Genomic DNA, 19,102 nt, shown 5'->3' on the forward strand with positions numbered 1-19,102 from the left:
AATTACATGATGAAGAAAGCAATAAAAGGCACAGAACACTAGCTACAGCCATGGCAGAGAGGGGAGCTAGTGGTTTCTTCAAACAGTAAATGAGTGGCTAGCTCACTCTTCATAAAGACAACCCCTGCTTTATATTGCCTAAGGCACAATTCTGAACCACAGCAAAACCCTGCATCAATTCATATAATGTATACGCTGAATATTTACACCTTTTTTCTGTCATCAATCTCTATATAGTTCATACATTTATATACAATAGTCACCTATATTTCTATTTACAGAATCCTGAGTGGTATTTATATTGGTTCAATGGAAAAATATTTGTCCATAATGTACAAAAAGTGAAATATATATTTATGTCGAGCTTTCTACACTATGATTTCAGAGTCTTCTGCAAAGTCATCAGCATAGAGAAGATGAGTTTCCATCCAGGAGAGTGTTGCTCTCACACCACGGAACTCTTTTACTTGGGATGCTGCCAATTAATAGTGGAGCACAGGCTTGTTCCAATTCCCCAGCCTGCACATCAGACGCCCCCTCCAGGATGTACCTCTCCTCATTGGAATTATTTCCATGGACCTCCACTGTCACCATGGTGGTGTCAGACCTTGAAGGAGTGATATGTACATACTTTGAATCCAAGTCCAGGCCCATGTCACTGATCATGTTGGGTCAGGATGTAGTCAGCATCCCAACAGCGGCATCCCGACTGTCAGGATTACGACCAATTGTGAATGTAAGTATCAGTATCAGGGTTAGGCACAGGGTTGGGGAATGGAGGGTTAAGATTAGGCTGTGGGATAATATATAATATTATAAGGGTTATAATGCTTGCAGAAATCTGTCAGGATTTTGACTGTCGGTGTTCTGGCTGCTGGGATCCCATACCCAACCCACTGGGTCCACATGTAAGAAGTAATGTAGGGGGATAAAACTGGATGGAGAGTATTACATAGGGGGCATTTAGTAGAGCAGGGACTGGAGTTGATTTGACACAGGGCAGGGAAACTGGTGCGGTTTCAAGAAAGTCAGGAGTTTAGGTGAGGGTTTGGATTTGTACAATAGTTGCAATAAGATTTTCAAGGACAACTCTAGGAGTGGAATTGGAGGAAGGAGATTTAGATCACATGAGAGTGTTTTGCAAAGCGATATCAGAATGGTATATGTGGGTCTGGGGTCAATATTTCAGAAAGTGTATTCCTAGATGGTTATGCAAGGACAGGAAAAAGGTCATTGGATTTGGTTGCAGACCATGGATGGTGAATTTTCAATGTGTAGTGAAGACCTAAATTTACAGATGTATGTATCTTATTGTGATGTGAGCCCCTGTGTTTACAGAGTGGCTGTGCTGTGTGTGCTTATCTCTATCTTCTCTCTAAAATAGTTCTTCCAGGCGCAGGGCATTGGACGGCACTGGTGTAAATGATATTTATTATCTGAAATGGACTAGTAGAAACTGTGCCACAAAAACAACCAAGATGCATTCAAGATTATTTTTGTTTGAAAAATAAACATTTATACAGTCACTGCATAATAATACTCCTTTGTGCAAAATTCAGTACTCACAGTTCATCCAAACAGTCTGGTGGCTGCTTTAGCCTGTGTCCCTGTAGTAAATGGTCATATATTTCGTGGTTCTGTATCCCTGGATATGGAGTCATCCCTCTGGTTGCAATTTCCCACATTGTGATACCAAACGCCCACTGTTGATAACAAACAGAAGTAGTAGGATGATGATCTTTCCAGAAGCCCTGAATTACTCCTTTCACACTGAAAGGCCAGCTCCCAGTAACCCACTCATGTCACGTTCAGGCACTAACATTTACACGTAACAAACTAGAAGAAAGTTTTGTCACAAACTCTCTACAGAAGGTTATGTAGGATGCCATCTGTATCCAAGTACTGTAACAAACAAATGGTTCTGTCTCCATTGAATTGCATTTAGCAGTCTGGCATTATTGCGTAATAAGTGTGTTACACAAATATGACAATTACTTCAGAGCTAACATACTGTATATATACAACCAGGGGCATTTTAAGAGAGGAGGGGGCCCGTGTTCTTTCCCTGTCCGGGGCCCCGACCTCTCTCCCCAGCTGCCGGCAGCAGACTGACACGTCTGACCGCTGACCGCAGCATCAATAGACTTTGGGCACTAGAGTGTGCCCAGAGTCTACTGCGCATGCACAGGTCGCTGAGGAAACGCAATTTACCCGGCGGTTTTCCTCACTGCGCATGCGCAAAACGCCGGAAAATAGCCGGAATGGCCATTTTCTGGCATTTTGTCCCGACGTGGGACCTCAGAGAGGTAAGTATTAGATAATATGGGTGCAGGGTGTGTGGTGTGGGCCCCCCCTGGACCCAGGGACCCTTGTGCACCACACACCCTGCACCCCTTATAGATACACCCCTGTATACAACCTGTTGGCAGAAGGCAGGATGTGGAATGGTACATAGGACCTAATTCTGAGTTGGGAATAAAGCAAGAATGAGTGACTGTGTACATAGAAAAACCATGTAGCAATGTAAGGGGTGCATATACTGTACATACATATTTTGAATGCAGCTAACAAATCCTGGACAGCTTTATTTTTGCATGCATATCTTAAGCTGGGTACACACTAATCAGATATATCTGCAGATCGAGTGGTCTGCAGATATATCTGTAGATGATGGTTGATCATACACACTGAACAACCATCACCTGTGTTCTGTGTGTTGGAGGGGAGGTGGGACCCGCTGCCCCGCGGCTGCCGCTGCAAGTGTACGGTCAGTCGACTGACTGCCTGTACACACAGCACGATGCCCCAATATATCTGCAGATATATTGAGCATCGGCTGTGCAGCAAAGCCAACACGATATGTCTGTGAACGACGTTGTTCACAGACACATCGCTGGTACACATTGTCCGACAGGCACCTGATATATTGGTCGATGAATTGATTGGCCAATATATCTGCCAGTGTGTACACAGCATTAAAGCAAACACTCCCTCCCCCCACAATGCAACATGGTTTTACCCAGGTGCACAGTTACTTGCTCTTTCTTGCTTTATTCCTAACTCAGAATCAGACCAAGAATGCATTACCAGCACTGAAGTCACACATTACATATTGTCAGTTTACAACAGGTTCAACTATTTCACAGGATCTAACACTTTTTATATTATTTATATGGTCCTCAGAATTTTTTGCTTCTACTTTATTCATGATTAAAGAATGAAAGCCCTTTGCCCTTGCAGGTAACACATAATCCACGTGACCACAGGAATCCAGCTGGCAATTGCACATCAGTGGACAGTAATGGTAATTCTCACTGACAGGTGTAATGTAATGAGGTCTGTACAGTTTCATCCTGTGGAGAGTTTAGGCTATAATATATGAGAATGTTTAGTCATGCTTTGCAAATGCCACCTGGTTAATTTTGCTAACAGAGTATTCTATGTCAAAAACTTTCGTGTTCATTTAAATTTTAATGTAGTTATTTATTTTGCGTAAGATACCCATTTCCTTACTGCACATATACGCACAAAAAAATGCGTATTTACATCTCCTCCTGAGGAAGTCAGACTGGACAAAGTACATTAGAGTTACCAAGACAATGTTTCAAAATAAACTTCAATGTTATTGCATTTCTTGTACATGCATTATATTTTTGCCTTCATTAAAGCTATTACTGATTGAAATGTGTCCACTCTATATATACACAATAGTCTCCTTATCCGGACAATCAAATACATTCACATTATCCCATATAAGATGTTGATCATAGGGGGCGTGGCCTGATAAGAGAGCTGAGCGGAGGTGTTTTATATCAGCTCCAGCGTTATAGCTAAAAATACCCTCTTTACTCATTAAAAAAGGGCATTAACAGCCTCTGCCCTACAACCCACAGCCTACTGTACCTTTCAGACCCATCAGAAAGGTCATATTGGACTCTGGAGGACTGCTCCTGATCCCAGGGCTCTGAGGCCTACACCGCGCCAAAAGCCGCGGCCTCGATTCCGGGTGCCGTCCGACGCCTTTTCCGCGGACATCCCTGGAGCGCTGAGAACATCGCCGGCACTCCCTCCCGCTGATCCCCCTGCCGCAGGGGACCCCAGGTACCTGCCGCTGGTCACTGTGCCCTGTTGTAACGGCCGGCGGCGACTGCTGACAGGCGCGCTGCTGAAGCGCTGATTTCTCCTGCTGCCGGCTCACTCACCTCCAGACACTGAGACCTCGGTCCACAGCCTTCCCTACACTTCTCCCCATCCGACTGACCACACATCTGAGGAGATCTGTGCCTCCTTGCTCTCACGCCCGGCGGGCTGGAGAGATCGCAGTGTACAGTGTGAGATATTCTGAAGTGCACAGCTTCTCCCCACATCCTAACATCACTCGTGTGTGGCCTGCTACATTGCCCATGAATCTGTTGCTCAGCCCTCTATAATCTTTAATACTGCCACTCACAAGGGTATTTTAAATATTAAAGTATTTAGGAAATTACCTTTTACTGAAACTAAAGCCTTACTTTATTACATACTTGGCTTTAAACCCCCTTCTGTGGCCACAGGTGGATTGACAACTAACACACCCCAATTAAACCAAATTATATAGCACTAGGCTTTCTCCATTCACAGATGCCGGATACCCTCTAAAGAATCTATGGACACTTTGGTGTTATATAATCACTTACCAACTTTCATAACGATGCCAAAAGAGCCCTGAGTTTACTTTAAGTTCTGCAAAAATACTCAAATGACAGCCATCATTTTAGGATACCCACAATAACTGTGATGGTTCTGAATACTTGTTAAATAACAAGTTATAACTGCTTCCGGCGAGCGGACCTCAGTAAAGGCTGCTTTTAACTGTGCTCCTTTGTCTCTCCACTGGACACTTGAGACAAAGCTGACCTACAACAAGAAATATCGGGGTAGGAGACCGCTGCGGGAGTGATTCCCCGCAGGTATATACTGTCAGAAGATAAAAAAAATTATTATTTATCCTTGTGCAAGTAACGCCCATTACTAGCTGAAATAACCGCAGAACGCAAGTGTACAGGCGTATATAATAACATACACTACCTCTCTCAGCTAACGTGAACTCCAATAACTGGGAACCTACGTAAGATATATTTGATTATTTGCATGGAAAAGTACATGGCCAAGCAACAGCGTGGCTCAAGAGGGGGCACTATTCCCAAAAGCAAATAGAAAAATACTACTGCTGACCCTCCTCGTCTTTTGGGATCCCCAGAAAAGGTGAATACACCTGACATGACCGAAGAGAGCTCCCAGTACAGTGCTCAATCTCTTCAAAGAGCTCAGGAAATATCGGAAATCATATCTCCTTTACTGGACCAAAAGTTGGCAGGAATTTCTGAGCTAAAACAATCTGTAGAATCTGCACTAGGGCAGTTACTACAACACTCACAACGTCTCGATGAGGCAGAACAGAGAATCTCAACTTTGGAAGATGAGCTCACAGAGTCAAAAGCCTTAATTCAAAAACAGGAGTTAGCCATGGCTGCATTTCACGACAAATTGGAGGACCTGGAGAACAGGAACAGGCGCAATAATCTCCGCATCATTGGCTAGCCTGAGTCTGTAAAACCAAGAGAACTGATGGACTTGGTGTCGCAATGGCTTTCTACAACACTGGGCATCGATATTAAATCTCATCCTATTCTCACTGAACGTGTGCACAGGGTGGGCCCCGAAAACCGCAATGACCAACGCAGACCAAGGCCGGTCATACTAAGAGTTCTAAATTATGCTGAGAAGGTTCATCTCCTAGAAGCCTACCGAAAACACATTGATCTGACATACCAGGGTGCAAAATTGCTAATTTTCCAGGACTTTTCCTACAGTGTTGCTATGCGCAGACGTGAATTCTCCCGTTTGCAAAGAACTGTTCGAAAACGGCTTCAGATTTGCCTTATTATATCCGGCTAAATTACGCATTCTACATAATGGCAAAACTCTATTTTTTGACTCCCCGAAGGCCGCATCTAACTTTCTTAGCTCGGCTATACTGTTGTCTCCTCCTACAACTGCGAATGGCGATAGATCACCACGCAACAATCACTGATTAACTCTTGTGATGCAAATATCCTTTATTACAGTTTAAATGTTTAATTATACAATGCACTTAAGTTTGAAATTGATAGTACATTGTTTATACTTCACTTTTTTAGGTTGCTTACCTATGTTTTATAGATATAGGAATTCCTGTAAATGGGTACATGTTCCATGTACATTTTTCTTACCGAATACGTTTTATTTGTTGGTAATGGGACCATACTGGTTCCTAATTTGGGTTCTTAAAAAGACAGTCATGGCGTGATGGCTGGGACATGCCATGACTAGACAAAACACTTAATTACACACGGTTTTGAGTCAAAATAGGGATTGGCTAGATGTCACAACCAATAGATATAACTTTAGACTCAGTAAGGGTGAAACATTCAGTTAAATTTGTATCTTGGAATGTGGAAGGCCTAAACACCCCGATAAAAAGGAAAAAAATAGTACATCAACTGAAAAGGTTTAGACCAGATGTGGCTCTACTTCAAGAGTCACATTGGAAAAATATAGATAATAATGTAATTCGAGGCAATTGGATTAAGAATTTCACTGCGGCTTCATATTCCACAAAAACAAGAGGTGTAATTATTTTATTTAGCAAATCGATACAATAGGAGATCATTGACACTCTTATAGACACACAAGGGCGCTATATCTTTATGAAATTAAACATAGATGGAGAAAAAATTACAATTGCTAATATTTATGGTCCAAATAATTCACAAACTCCCTTTTTTTCAGAAATCTTTACCAATTTATAGGGCTGGATGGAAGGCCCATTAATCCTAGGAGGCGATTTTAATACAGTGCTTTCCTCATCCCTAGACCGATCTGGAAATTCGGGTAGGTCAGAAGGAAGCGCACCCTCTTCTTTGTTATACATGAAGGAGTCAATGCAGTTAACAGACCCTTGGCGATACCAACACCCAGCCGACAGGGAATACAAATTCTACTCCAATCCTCATGACACATTCTCCAGAATAGATTTTTGGTTACTATCCCCTTGTTTACTCCATAGAGTGATAGACTCTGGCATTTACAATATCATGATTTCAGATCATGCCCCCATTTGGTTCGTTCTAAAATTACACACCAGTCTCCAGCTCATATGACTGGAGATTTCCCGCTTATCTTGCTAATTCAGAAGATTTAAAAAAACTACTAGAACATAATTTTACAAATTATGCCACAGACAACTCACAACATATTTCTGACATTAACCTATTCTGGAGCGCCTCGAAACCTGTGATGAGAGGCCATATTATTGGCTATGTCACCCACCGCCGTAGGAAATTGATTAATAAATTAAGAGAACTTAGCCAGACACTATCAGGGACATATTCCTGTTTCATACAAAACCCCAGGGATGACAATAAAAATAAATACAAAGAAGCCAAGCTGCTTTATGACAATGCATGTGCAGAGCAAGCCTTATTAGATGTCACATTTCAAAAACAAAGATATTTCAAATGGGGTAACAGACCTGGCAAATTATTAGCTTCCATGCTTAAACAACATACGGCCCCCAAACATATCACAAGCTTTCCAACACCTCGGAGGTTCTTGCAGATCCCAACAAAATAGCGGAAGAATTTCTCCAATACTACCAACAACTTTATGAAATCCCTAACACTGATCAGAACTTAGGGATTGAATTTCTACGTCAGGCAGGACTGCCCACACTCAATGAGGAGGAACGCTCTAGTTTAGATGACCCAATAACTGAGGAAGAAATTAAATGTATTATAAACTCCTTACCAGGAGGAAAATCCCCTGGTCCTGATGGACTGAGTACAGAATACTACAAGATGCTATTACCACACATCACCCCATACCTTAAAGATTTGTTCAACTCCATACTGAATGGTAATACAGCCCCACCACAATTTAATGTGGCTCGTATTATAGCTCTCCATAAACCTAACCGTGACCCTACCCTAACTTCATCCTATCGACCCATCTCCTTGTTAAACCAAGACTTAAAAATATTCTCCAAATTAATAGCACAAAGACTACAACCTATCCTTTCTAGAATTATACACCCATTTCAAACGGGCTTTATAAAGGGGAGACACTCCGTGCACAACATAAGAACCCTTATAGCGGCAATGACACACACCCACCAAGCCAAAGAATTATCCAACATCATTGTCAGCTGCGATGCCGACAAGGCATTTGACAAGGTATACTGGTCTCACTTGATAAGAATTTTTCACTTACAGCATTTTGGCCCAAATTTTATTCATGTTTTTGAGACATTATATAACTCCCCATCTGCATTCTTGACAATAAATAATCTTAACACCAAACATTTTACTTTACACAGAGGAATGCGTCAAGGCTGCCCATTATCCCCCTGCTGTTTAATCTAGCAATTGACCCACTAATAAGACATTTTGTACAGCAGGAGGGATGGAAGGGTATAACTATAGCTAATCAAGAACTCAAAGTTTCAGCCTTTGCCGATGACCTATTACTGTATTTTCAGAACCCCAGACAGGCTATCCCACTACTACAAAATATACTTAATAAATTTGAATCCATAGCGAGATTTCAGGTTAACACTGTCAAAACGGAGGCTTTAGCTTTCCACCCGCAAGCACGTAATAACTGGGGAAACACATTTCCTTTTAAGTGGGCTTCTACGCAAATAAGCTACTTAGGCATCAAAATACCTGTACACCCCTCCCAACTATATGTTGCTAATCATGGTGAAATTCTAGCTCAAATGTTGAGAGACTTTAAGACATGGTCTACCTTACCCCTTTCTTATATTGGACGTTGTAATGTTGTGAAAATGGTGAGTTTCCCCCGAATCCTATATATAACTCAGATGTTGCCCTTGCTATTCAAGAGAAAAGATCTCCGATTCTTGAATAAAGAGATGCGGAGATTTATTTGGGCAGGAAAGAGACCCAGAATTTCTCTTTTTAAACTCCAACAAACTACTGATTTAGGAGGAGTGAACTTACCATGCATTAAAACATACTCCTTGGCAGCTAATTACCGGTTCGCCATGGACTGGATAGGTGGCCATAGTCATTTTAGCAATTATAGTATTGAACAGGCGTTTAGCCCCGGAACACATCTGGCAGCTTTATTACACATGCACCCCGCTAATATCCCGACAGACATTAAAGAGAACATACTTTTATCCACCACATGTGCAGCCTGGAGGCAAACTCGATCAACATTAAAATTATCCTGGTCCCATACTCTTTTTCTCCCATTGTCAGACAACCCCCTCTTCCCTGGCGGTAGGACATTTCCCTACACAAAGGCCTGGTCCCTTCATGGTCTAAGATACTTAAACCATATGATAGATACTAATACTCAGCAACCATACTCACATAGCCAGCTTCAGCAACAATTCCCTAACCTACTTATTCCTATTTTTCCTTATTTACAAGCATCTAGCTACTTACAAAGAACAATGAGAGTGTTTACAGAAGCAGATAAGCAATTTAGGCTTGATGAAATGCTACGTCTTCAGCTGGGTGATCCTTTCCCCTCTTCCAATATATATGCACATATAAGACCCATACTGGACTTATCTAAAATAATGGGAGGATTGGCCAAGTGGAAAAACGACTTCCCTAATTTGGATTTAACCTTCCTAACCCAAGCCACCAAAAGACAAAACAAAGATTTGATTTCCATTTCATATGCAGAAATGAATTATAAAATCCTACATAGGGCATATTATACCCCTAGATTACAATACTTAACAGGGAAATCCACAAACGCTGACTGCTTTAAATGCAAATCTCCCAACGCCGATATTTACCATTGTCTATGGACATGCCCATATGTTAAACAATTTTGGGAACAGGTCTCTTTATATATTAAAAATACACTACACATAGACTTTTTGATGACTCCAGAATGGGCCTTTTGGGGTAAATATGAATCTTCTTCTGTATATATATTGAGCAAATCGGAGAAACTTCTCTTGACAAAAGTAGCAGCTACAGCCAAAAAAACGATCTTATCCTTCTGGATAGAACCCAATGTACCTTCCCTTAATCTGATGATGCCAAGAATACTTTACTTATTTAATATGGACTGGTCTTCCACAACTCTAGACAAAGAAAAAATTAGCAGGGAAGTTTTTCTCAATATGGCTTCCTTTCATACATACATTAACACCCGAACTGAAAACAGCTCTCAAACGTAGTTTTCAGTGGACGACTTGGTACAATTTAACAGTTATAGAAGGATAGCCACCTTTATAATAAAAATTGAAAAATAAATGACTTAAATAGATATGGTTTTCTAAAGATATATGGTTATGTGTTTTAAAATATGTTGACAGTTAATTATATATGTCAATTAAGACAATATTACTCCTGGAGTTAGATGGAGTTTTTTAATTTGTGAAAAAGGAATACAATAAAGTCTACTGTTTTCTTAATTTAAACTTTATACAATCACAATGTATAATGTGACAAGAATTTTACATTGTAACTTTTTGAATTTATGTCAATAAATAAAAAACTTTATTCAAAAAAAAAAAAAAGATGTTGATCATAGATTCTTGTGTCCTGTCCTGTTATTTAACTGTTTGTATATCAAACTAGAGGGTGCTACTACTCCTAGTATTACTGAGAGAGAAGATTTTTCCAGAGAAATATACTAGGGTAAGATAGAAAAAACAGAAATATTATTTAATAGATAGACTTCTGTACTTGGATCAATTTGATCTAGTATCCTCTCTTGTGTATCTGACCAGTGGCGAATTCTACCTCAAGGCTGCAGCCCCACAGTAAAATCCACCACAACTCCAATGAGCCTCCCTCACACCTGTAAGCCAAGATATAATTTAATTCTGGCAGCCCTGAGTTACTGAATATTGCCCCCTCAGTGGCAGTGGAGTGGCTATCTGAGCCCTGCTGGCGCCCACTGTAATCACCACCCCTTAAATGCCTCTGCCTATTGATCACGCAGAACCCATTCTGCACATTTGCCTAACGGGTCGTGCAGACGCGCAGTTTCCCTATAATCGGGAACCTGCGTTCAGCATTCTACATACATGCAATGCTGAATCATGCCCAATGTATGCTACACTTAGAGTGCATCCGGAAAGTATTCACAACGCTTCACTTTTTCCACATTTTGTTATGTTACAGCCTTATTCCAAAATGGAATATATTCATTTTTGTCCTCAAAATTCTACACACAATACCCCATAGCATAAAAAGCTTTTTTGCGATTTTGCAAGTTTAATTAAAAAAAAGAAAAACTAAGAAATTACATGTACATAAGTATTCACAACCTTTGCTCAATACTTTGTTGATGCACCTTTGGCAGCAATTACAGCCTCAAGTATTTTGCCACAAGCTTGGCAGACCTATCTTTGGGCAGTTTCGCCCATTCCTCTTTACAGCACATCTCAAGCTCCATCAGGTTGATTGGGAAGCGTCGGTGCACAACCATTTTCAGATCTCTCCAGAGATGTTCAATTGGATTCAAGTCTGGGCTCTGGCTGGGCCATTGAAGGACATTCACGGGGTTGTCCTGAAGCCACTCCTTCGATATTTTGGCTGCGTGCTTAGGGTCGTTGTCCTGCTGAAAGATGAACCGTCGCCCCAGTCTGAGGTCAAGAGCGTTCTGGAGCAGGTTTTCATCCAGGATGTCTCTGTACATTGCTGCATTCATCTTTCCCTCCATCCTGACTTGTCTCCCAGTTCCTGCTGCTGAAAAACATCCCTACAGCATGGTGCTGCCACCACCATGCTTCACTGTAGGGATGGTATTGGCCTGGTGATGAGCAGTGCCTGGTTTCCTCAAAATATAACGCCTGGCATTCACTCCAAAGAGTTCAATCTTCGTCTCTCATGGTCTGAGAGTCCTTGAGGTGCACTTTGGCAAACTCCAGGCAGGCTGACATGTGCTTTTTACTAAAGAGTGGCTTCTGTCTGGCCACTCTACCATACAGGCCTGATTGGTGGATTGCTGCAGAGATGGTTTTCCTTCTGGAAGGTTCTCCTCTCTCCACAGAGGAATGCTGTAGCTCTGACAGAGTGACGATCGTGTTCTTGATCACCTCCCTAACTATGGCCCTTCTCCCCCGATCGCTCAGTTTAGACGGCTGGCCAACTCTAGGAAGAGTCCTGGTGGTTTCAAACTTCTTCCATTTATGAATGATGGAGGTCACTGTGCTCATTGGGACCTTCAAAGCAGCGGATATTTTTCTGCACCATTCCCCAGACTTGTGCCTCGAGACAATCCTGTCTCAGAGGTCTACAGACAATTCCTTGGACTTCATGCTTAGTTTGTGCTCTGACATGCACTGTCAAGTGTGGGACCTTATTTAGACAGGTGTGTGCCTTTCAAAATCATGTCCAATCAATTGAATTTACCACAGGTGGACTCCAAATAAGCTGTAGGAACATCTCAAGGATGATCAGTGGAAACAGGGTGCATCTGAGCTCAATTTTGAGCTTCATGGCAAAGGCTGTGACTACTTATGTACATGTGATTTCTTAAGTGTTTTTTTTTTTTAATTAAATTTGCAAAAATTAAAAAAAAAACTTTTTACACGTTGTCATTATGGGGTATTGTGTGTAGAATTTTGAGGACAAAAATGTATTTATTCCATTTTGGAATAAGGCTGTAACATAACAAAATGTGGAAAAAGTGAAGCGTTGGGAATACTTTCCGGATGCACTGTATGTATTACTGAGATAAGGCAGAAACATACATTATGTTCAGATACAAAAAAAATGGCAGAGATTACACTAATTACATTATATTAAACTCTGCTGTTCTTGTAAGATTCCTACTGATCAGAAAATTAAATTTCAGCCTGATTAAATTCATAAATGATGGAACCCAATTAGATGTGCAATGCAAGAAGTACATTGGAAACTCACATACAATGAAATATAATAACCATAGCAGCAAGCTGTTTGCAGTGTGTATTAATACAGCTGATTATAGTTGTACACTAAAAACCATTTCATTCATGATGATGTAATTCCAAAATTAACTTGCAACTGTGTAACATTTAGGGCTCATTATGCCCTATTACACATATGTGCTGCAAAAATAGGTAACACGCATGAAAATTAAAACAAGCTTTAGATGCATTTTAGTGACTCTTTTAACATGCAGTTCATGTATTTTGCTTTTTCCAATATAACTGAATGAACTAAAAGCATGTATTATATGTTGCGTCATATGCATATTAGAATGCACATAATATGTAAATGATGCTTGTGGTGGCCATCCATACATGACACACAAGCAATCATGAATAGAAAACACAGTATGTGCTATTTTCTTGCATCCATGGTCAGAGGTGGAACTGGGTATACCCACGCCTCCTAGTGAACTTTGGGTAGGTGCCCAGCAAAGCACATCTACCTTTTAACTCTAGAACGGGGGCCTCTTTTAAGCATCCACAATCAGGCCTGTGCACCCACAGAAGTCTCTACTCTGATAACAGTTAGCCCCTCTCACTTCTGGGTCTCATAGCACCCGCAAGCCCTGTAGTACCACCCTTGTCCATGGCCCATTTTTCATTTGTCGTTTATATTTATGTGTACCGTATTGTCATTTTGCATAGCGATCAATTATACATATTACATTCCCTGTTTATGCTCAGTTGCATGCAGTAATCTCAGTTCTGAAGCAAACCACAGAGAAAAGCATCCGTATTTTTATACCCTTAGTGGCATGGGCGTATTAATGCCCGAGGGTGCCCGTATGCAGCAGGTCCCCTCCTCTGAGCCGCACCCCCAAGCCCTGTATCTCACCTTGTGCCTGCAAGCGGGTCCCCCTTCTTGTGCTTCACTATCCCAGTGATATGGCGGAAAATGGAGCATGCATACAAGATAGCAAAGGCTTCGGCACAGTGTGGTGCCACCTTCCCAAGATGACACTGGGTAGATGGTGCTGTGGAGGAGGAGAAACCCTCATGCCCGCACAAGGTAAGTAAACTATGGGTGCAGGGTGTGTGGTGCGGGGGCCCCGTGGTGCCCATCTGCACTGCACACCCAGTACCCATTATAAATATGCCCATGCTTAGTGGCACATGAGCATTTTGTGTATCTGTGCTTTATAGCACCCAGAACCCATCACTTGCATGCTGTATATGACGGCACAGAGCCTATAAGTGCTGATGCCCTACACTAATGGCAGCACATCGATGCTGGTGTGTCAGGAATGCTTAAAGCTTATACCACTTTATAGGTCATTCAATTAGGGCATGCTAATCCACAAAGCACTGGTGTGTCATTACCTTAAATGTTTAGACCAAGTTTCCTCAATTATGGATCTCAAATTCCCTTATCAAGTCATATATTTTAATTGTCTTAATAATGCAGAGATTAATTATTCTTGACTTTCACTACTTATCCCATTAATTCCCACAGTAGGAAATCCATGACACGTTGAAGGTACTTGAGAACAACCTGTTCCTTCCTTGGTCAACCAGGAAGGAACAGGTTGTTCTCTACGAGAGAGATGGGAGAGACAGCCAACAGCTCTAGGGAATGCTGATCCTTGTAGTTCTATATTGGGGGATCTTGGAATGACTCCAGATGAATCAACTTATAAATACATGAATATATGACACAAAATATGGCTATTATTATGTAATGTAGGACTACCTGAGCAGAGGCGCCTTGACACAGTGGCTTATCATACAGCCATGGCTGTACATTTGCAAATATATGTAGCTGAGTCCCCTGCATTTCATTATTATGTAGGATGCATGCAGTGGCGTCACAAGGGGGTGCGGGCCACACCCAGGTGTCACCTGCTGAGGGGTGACCCCAAAGTGCCGACTCCCCCTCAGTGACAGGAGCCGGGTGCTGCACTGTAGCATTACATGCAGCACTCAGCTCCTGAAACAGTCAGGGAGCTGGTACTGTGAACTTACTGGTCCCCGGGGGCAGTCTGCACCTCCTGGACCCCCGTAGTGATTTAACCAGGTGTTCTAGCTGTGAAGCCACGCCCCTTTTTTCCTGGCACGCCGTGCGCACTACTAGCTGCCCAGGAGTAGTCCGCACCAGGTGTCTCACAGTAAGTGATGCCACTGGATGCATGTCTCTTATGCTGACCTATTGCAGTGTGCTGGAGGATTCTGTGTCTTGTTTAGTTATAGTTACCTAGTGGTCACATAATGTTTGTCATACATACAAAAGACAATTGTAAGTTATGTCATACACCGAGTTGCCCAACATTTCTTAATTTAGTATCTTACCCAGTGCTCGAAGTGTGCCGGTAAGTAACGGTATGACATACCGTCACTTCAAGCACTGAACTTTTTTTTTTCCAGGTTTTCAGAACTGTACTGTAGTGAAAGTACAGGTAGCTGGAGCGCAACCATGTGCGGTGCAGCCGGTGCTTAGCACCGGGGCCGTGGCATTAGCAGTACTAATAATGAGTCTGAGTGACTCATTATAGTATACTGGCCAGTCAGTCATAGCAGGCCTTAACGAAGGAGGTAGCCTGTGTCGAGGCCACAATCAACGCCACCTGACACAGATGAGCAAAGATCCGTTCAGAGCCTTTAGCTCCGCTGTGCCCCTACAGCTCTTCCCCCTCATTGACGTGTGACATCACTTCATGCTACCGCCGTCGCCGCCGCCACCACATGGGATGCAATGCCTGCAGGGACAGTCGAGCAGGAGAACCACAGCGCCGGGGACAGCCTCAGCCACTCAGTGTGACTGCGTGTGTGGAGAAGCAGGAGAGGGACCCGCCAGGTGCAGCACAGAGACTTCAGCCAGGACTACAAGAAGGAGCCAAAGGATATAGAGGGGCCGCGCAACAATGACTTGGAGCAGCCACAGCAGGAGGAAAAAAGGTGAGTAATATATATGTATATCCTGGCCTATCGCTTACTGTTCACATACTGCCCTCCTTCCCTGTCCCCATGTCTGCACTGGCCCCATATGTACACTGTCATCCCTCCCTGTGTATATAAACTAAAGTTCTCCCTCATTGTCCCCCTGTGTGTACTGTCCTCCCTTTTCCCCTTGTGTGTGCTGCTCTCCCTCCCTGTCTCCCTGTGTGTGCTGCCCTCCCTCCCTGTCCTCCTGTGTGCGCTGCCCTCCGTCCCTGTCCCCCTGTGTGCTCTGTCCTCCCTCCCTGTCCCCCTGTGTGCGCTGCCCTCCCTCCCTGTCCCCCTGTGTGCGCTGCCCTCCCTCCCTGTCCCCCTGTGTGCGCTGCCCTCCCTCCCTGTCCCCCTGTGTGCGCTGCCCTCCCTCCCTGTCCCCCTGTGTGCACTGTCCTCCCTCCCTGTCCCCCTGTGTGTACTGTCCTCCCTCCCTGTCCCCCTGTGTGCTGCCCTACCTCCCTGTCCCCCTGTGTGCGCTGCCCTCCCTCCCTGTCCCCCTTTGTGCTGCCCTCCCTCCCTGTCCCCCTGTGTGCGCTGTCCTCCCTCCCTGTCCGCCTGTGTGTACTGTGCTCCCTCCCTGTCCCCCTGTGTGTACTGTCCTCCCTCCCTGTCCCCCTGTATGCTGCCCTCCCTCCCTGTCCCCCTGTCTGTGCTGTCCTCCCTCCCTGTCCCCCTGTGTGCGCTGCCCTCCCTCCCTGTCCCCCTGTGTGCGCTGCCCTCCCTCCCTGTCCCCCTGTGAGCGCTGCCCTCCCTCACTGTCCCCCTGTGTGCGCTGCCCTCCCTCCCTGTCCCCCTGTGTGTGCTGTTCTCCCTCCCTGTCCCCCTGTGTGCGCTGCCCTCCCTCCCTGTCCCCCTGTGTGCGCTGCCCTCCCTCCCTGTCTCCCTGTGTGCGCTGCCCTCCCTCCCTGTCCCCCTGTGTGCGCTGCCCTCCCTCCCTGTCTCCCTGTGTGCGCTGCCCTCCCTCCCTGTCCCCCTGTGTGCGCTGTCCTCCCTCCCTGTCTCCCTGTGTGCGCTGTCCTCCCTCACTGCCCCCCCGTGTGCGCTGTCCTCCCTCCCTGTCCCCCTGTGTGCGTTGTCCTCCCTCCCTGTCCCCCTGTGTGCTCTGTCTTCCCTCCCTATCCCCATGTGTGCTCTGTCCTCCCTCCCTATCCCCCTGTGTGCGCTGTCCTCCCTCCCTGTCCCCCTGTGTGCGCTGTCCTCCCTCCCTCACTGCCCCCCTGTGTGCTCTGTCCTCACTCTCCCCCTGTGTGCTCTGTCCTCCCTCACTCTCCCCCTGTGTGCACTGCCCTCCCTCCCTGTCCCCGTGTGCGCTGCCCTCCCTCCCTGTCCCCCTGTGTGCGCTGCCCTCCCTCCCTGTCCCCCTGTGTGCGCTGTCCTCCCTCCCTCACTGCCCCCCTGTGTGCTCTGTCCTCACTCTCCCCCTGTGTGCTCTGTCCTCCCTCCCTGTCCCCCTGTGTGCGCTGCCCTCCCTCCCTGTCCCCCTGTGTGTGCTGTCCTCCCTCCCTGTCCCCCTGTGTGCGCTGTCCTCCCTCACTGCCCCCGTGTGCTCTGTCCTCACTCTCCCCCTGTGTGCGCTGCCCTCCCTCCCTGTCCCCCTGTGTACGCTGTCCTCCCTCCCTCTCCCCCTGTGTGCTCTGTCCTCACTCTCCTCCTGTGTGCTCTGTCCTCCCTCCCTGTCCCCCTGTGTGCGCTGCCCTCCCTCCCTGTCCCCCTGTGTGCGCTGTCCTCCCTCCCTGTCCCCCTCTGTGCTCTGTCCTCAATCTCCCCCTGTGTGTACACCATCACCTCTGTGTGCCTCACCAACCCTGTATACCCCCCACACCTGTGTGTCTCACTGGAAAAGTGCAGGGTTAAAGAGAAATAACGTTTATGTTTGGTGCAGGGGGAAAGTAAGGAAAGGGGAGCAGGGGTGACATGAGACATTAAGGAAATGCTGACATGACCCAATTTTGAGTGACCACGCCCTTCTGACACATGGCCACACCCATTTTTTTGCATACACGCCTACCTCCATACCCCCACTTCATAATTCCCACTTCGACCACTGATCTTACCACATCACTTTTGATGGTGTAGATGCGATCAGCAAGGCTCTCCACGGCAATCCATTTCACAGGCATCTTAGCGATACGTCCTTGACGGTAATAATCACCACTATATATTTTTTTGGACAGTCCAAAGTCAGCTACACATACAGTCATGTCATCTCTCAGCCTAGAACATGTGAAGAAAAAAATGGTTCAGCTTAAAATGGAAGATACGTGATGCAACATGGATAATAGGAAACTGTTTCAATCAATTTTATTAATTGGAGTTCCATGATCTAATTTATAGCTTAGTGAAATAAAAGACTGTATATTGATGCCACACAATAGCCTTCTGACATGTTATTGGAATATGTTGCTGGTTTTTGTACTTGCTAAAATATTTCTTTACTTTATTAGATCAACATAGAAGTTATTAAAGCACAGACAATGGCTTTCCTGACAATAGTCAATGAGATATTAAAAGGCCAACATATAATTCTGAATAATAATTTAAGAAAGTAAAACAGTACATATTTAGCAAAGATCTCCTTGATGGATATAACAAGGGTAATTTATCTGAATAATTCAGTTATATGTATTGTCTTTTATAGATGAGCTTAATTACAGTAAATGTAAAAATGGACTGAAGAGAATGCACAATAGACTAACATGCAGTTCCGAGCTGCCAGGTCTCTGTGTAGGAAGTTCTTGCTGCTGAGATACTCCATACCAGTCGCAATGTCAATCATAAACTTCACCAGCGTCTGTAGAGGCACATGCTGTAAACATGCAACAACATACAGAAAGTTAGCCATGCAAGCTAATTCTATGGACTGTTATAGCAATCAGATGATTTATACTCAAATTACAGTTTTTAGTTAAATGAACTTGTTTTGAGTCCCTTCCCAGTGCTAATTTGCAAATACACGATTTTTTTAAATTCTTTGCTGAGCCTTTAAATGCCTGTTTTATACGGCCAGAGTGCCCCACATGCTTCTCTCCCATGTTGCTTTACCATCATATTGAGTTTTCAGACAATTTTACATGATTTAAAATCAAATAGAACTATTTCTGATGGTTTTATTGAAATTGTCATTTTTTGTGTTGATTTTGGGTCGATTTTGTGACAATTTTTGGTTGATTTTTAAATCGACTG

At 44.2% G+C, this 19,102-nt stretch overlaps 1 long non-coding RNA gene across 1 annotated transcript; it reads right to left on the reverse strand.

The window, feature by feature from the left end:
* Positions 1-1,580: 1,580 nt before the first annotated feature.
* On the reverse strand, positions 1,581-18,712 carry LOC148518393 (uncharacterized). Its single transcript, XR_015878997.1, has 3 exons — positions 18,616-18,712; positions 17,974-18,133; positions 1,581-1,703 (listed from the first exon to the last, which is right to left on the reverse strand). It is a non-coding gene; the product is annotated as an uncharacterized LOC148518393 (long non-coding RNA).
* Positions 18,713-19,102: the final 390 nt, after the last annotated feature.

Source organism: Taudactylus pleione, unplaced genomic scaffold, assembly GCF_031769625.1.
Source record: "Taudactylus pleione unplaced genomic scaffold, aTauple2 ptg000201l, whole genome shotgun sequence".
NCBI classification, from domain to species: domain Eukaryota; kingdom Metazoa; phylum Chordata; class Amphibia; order Anura; family Myobatrachidae; genus Taudactylus; species Taudactylus pleione.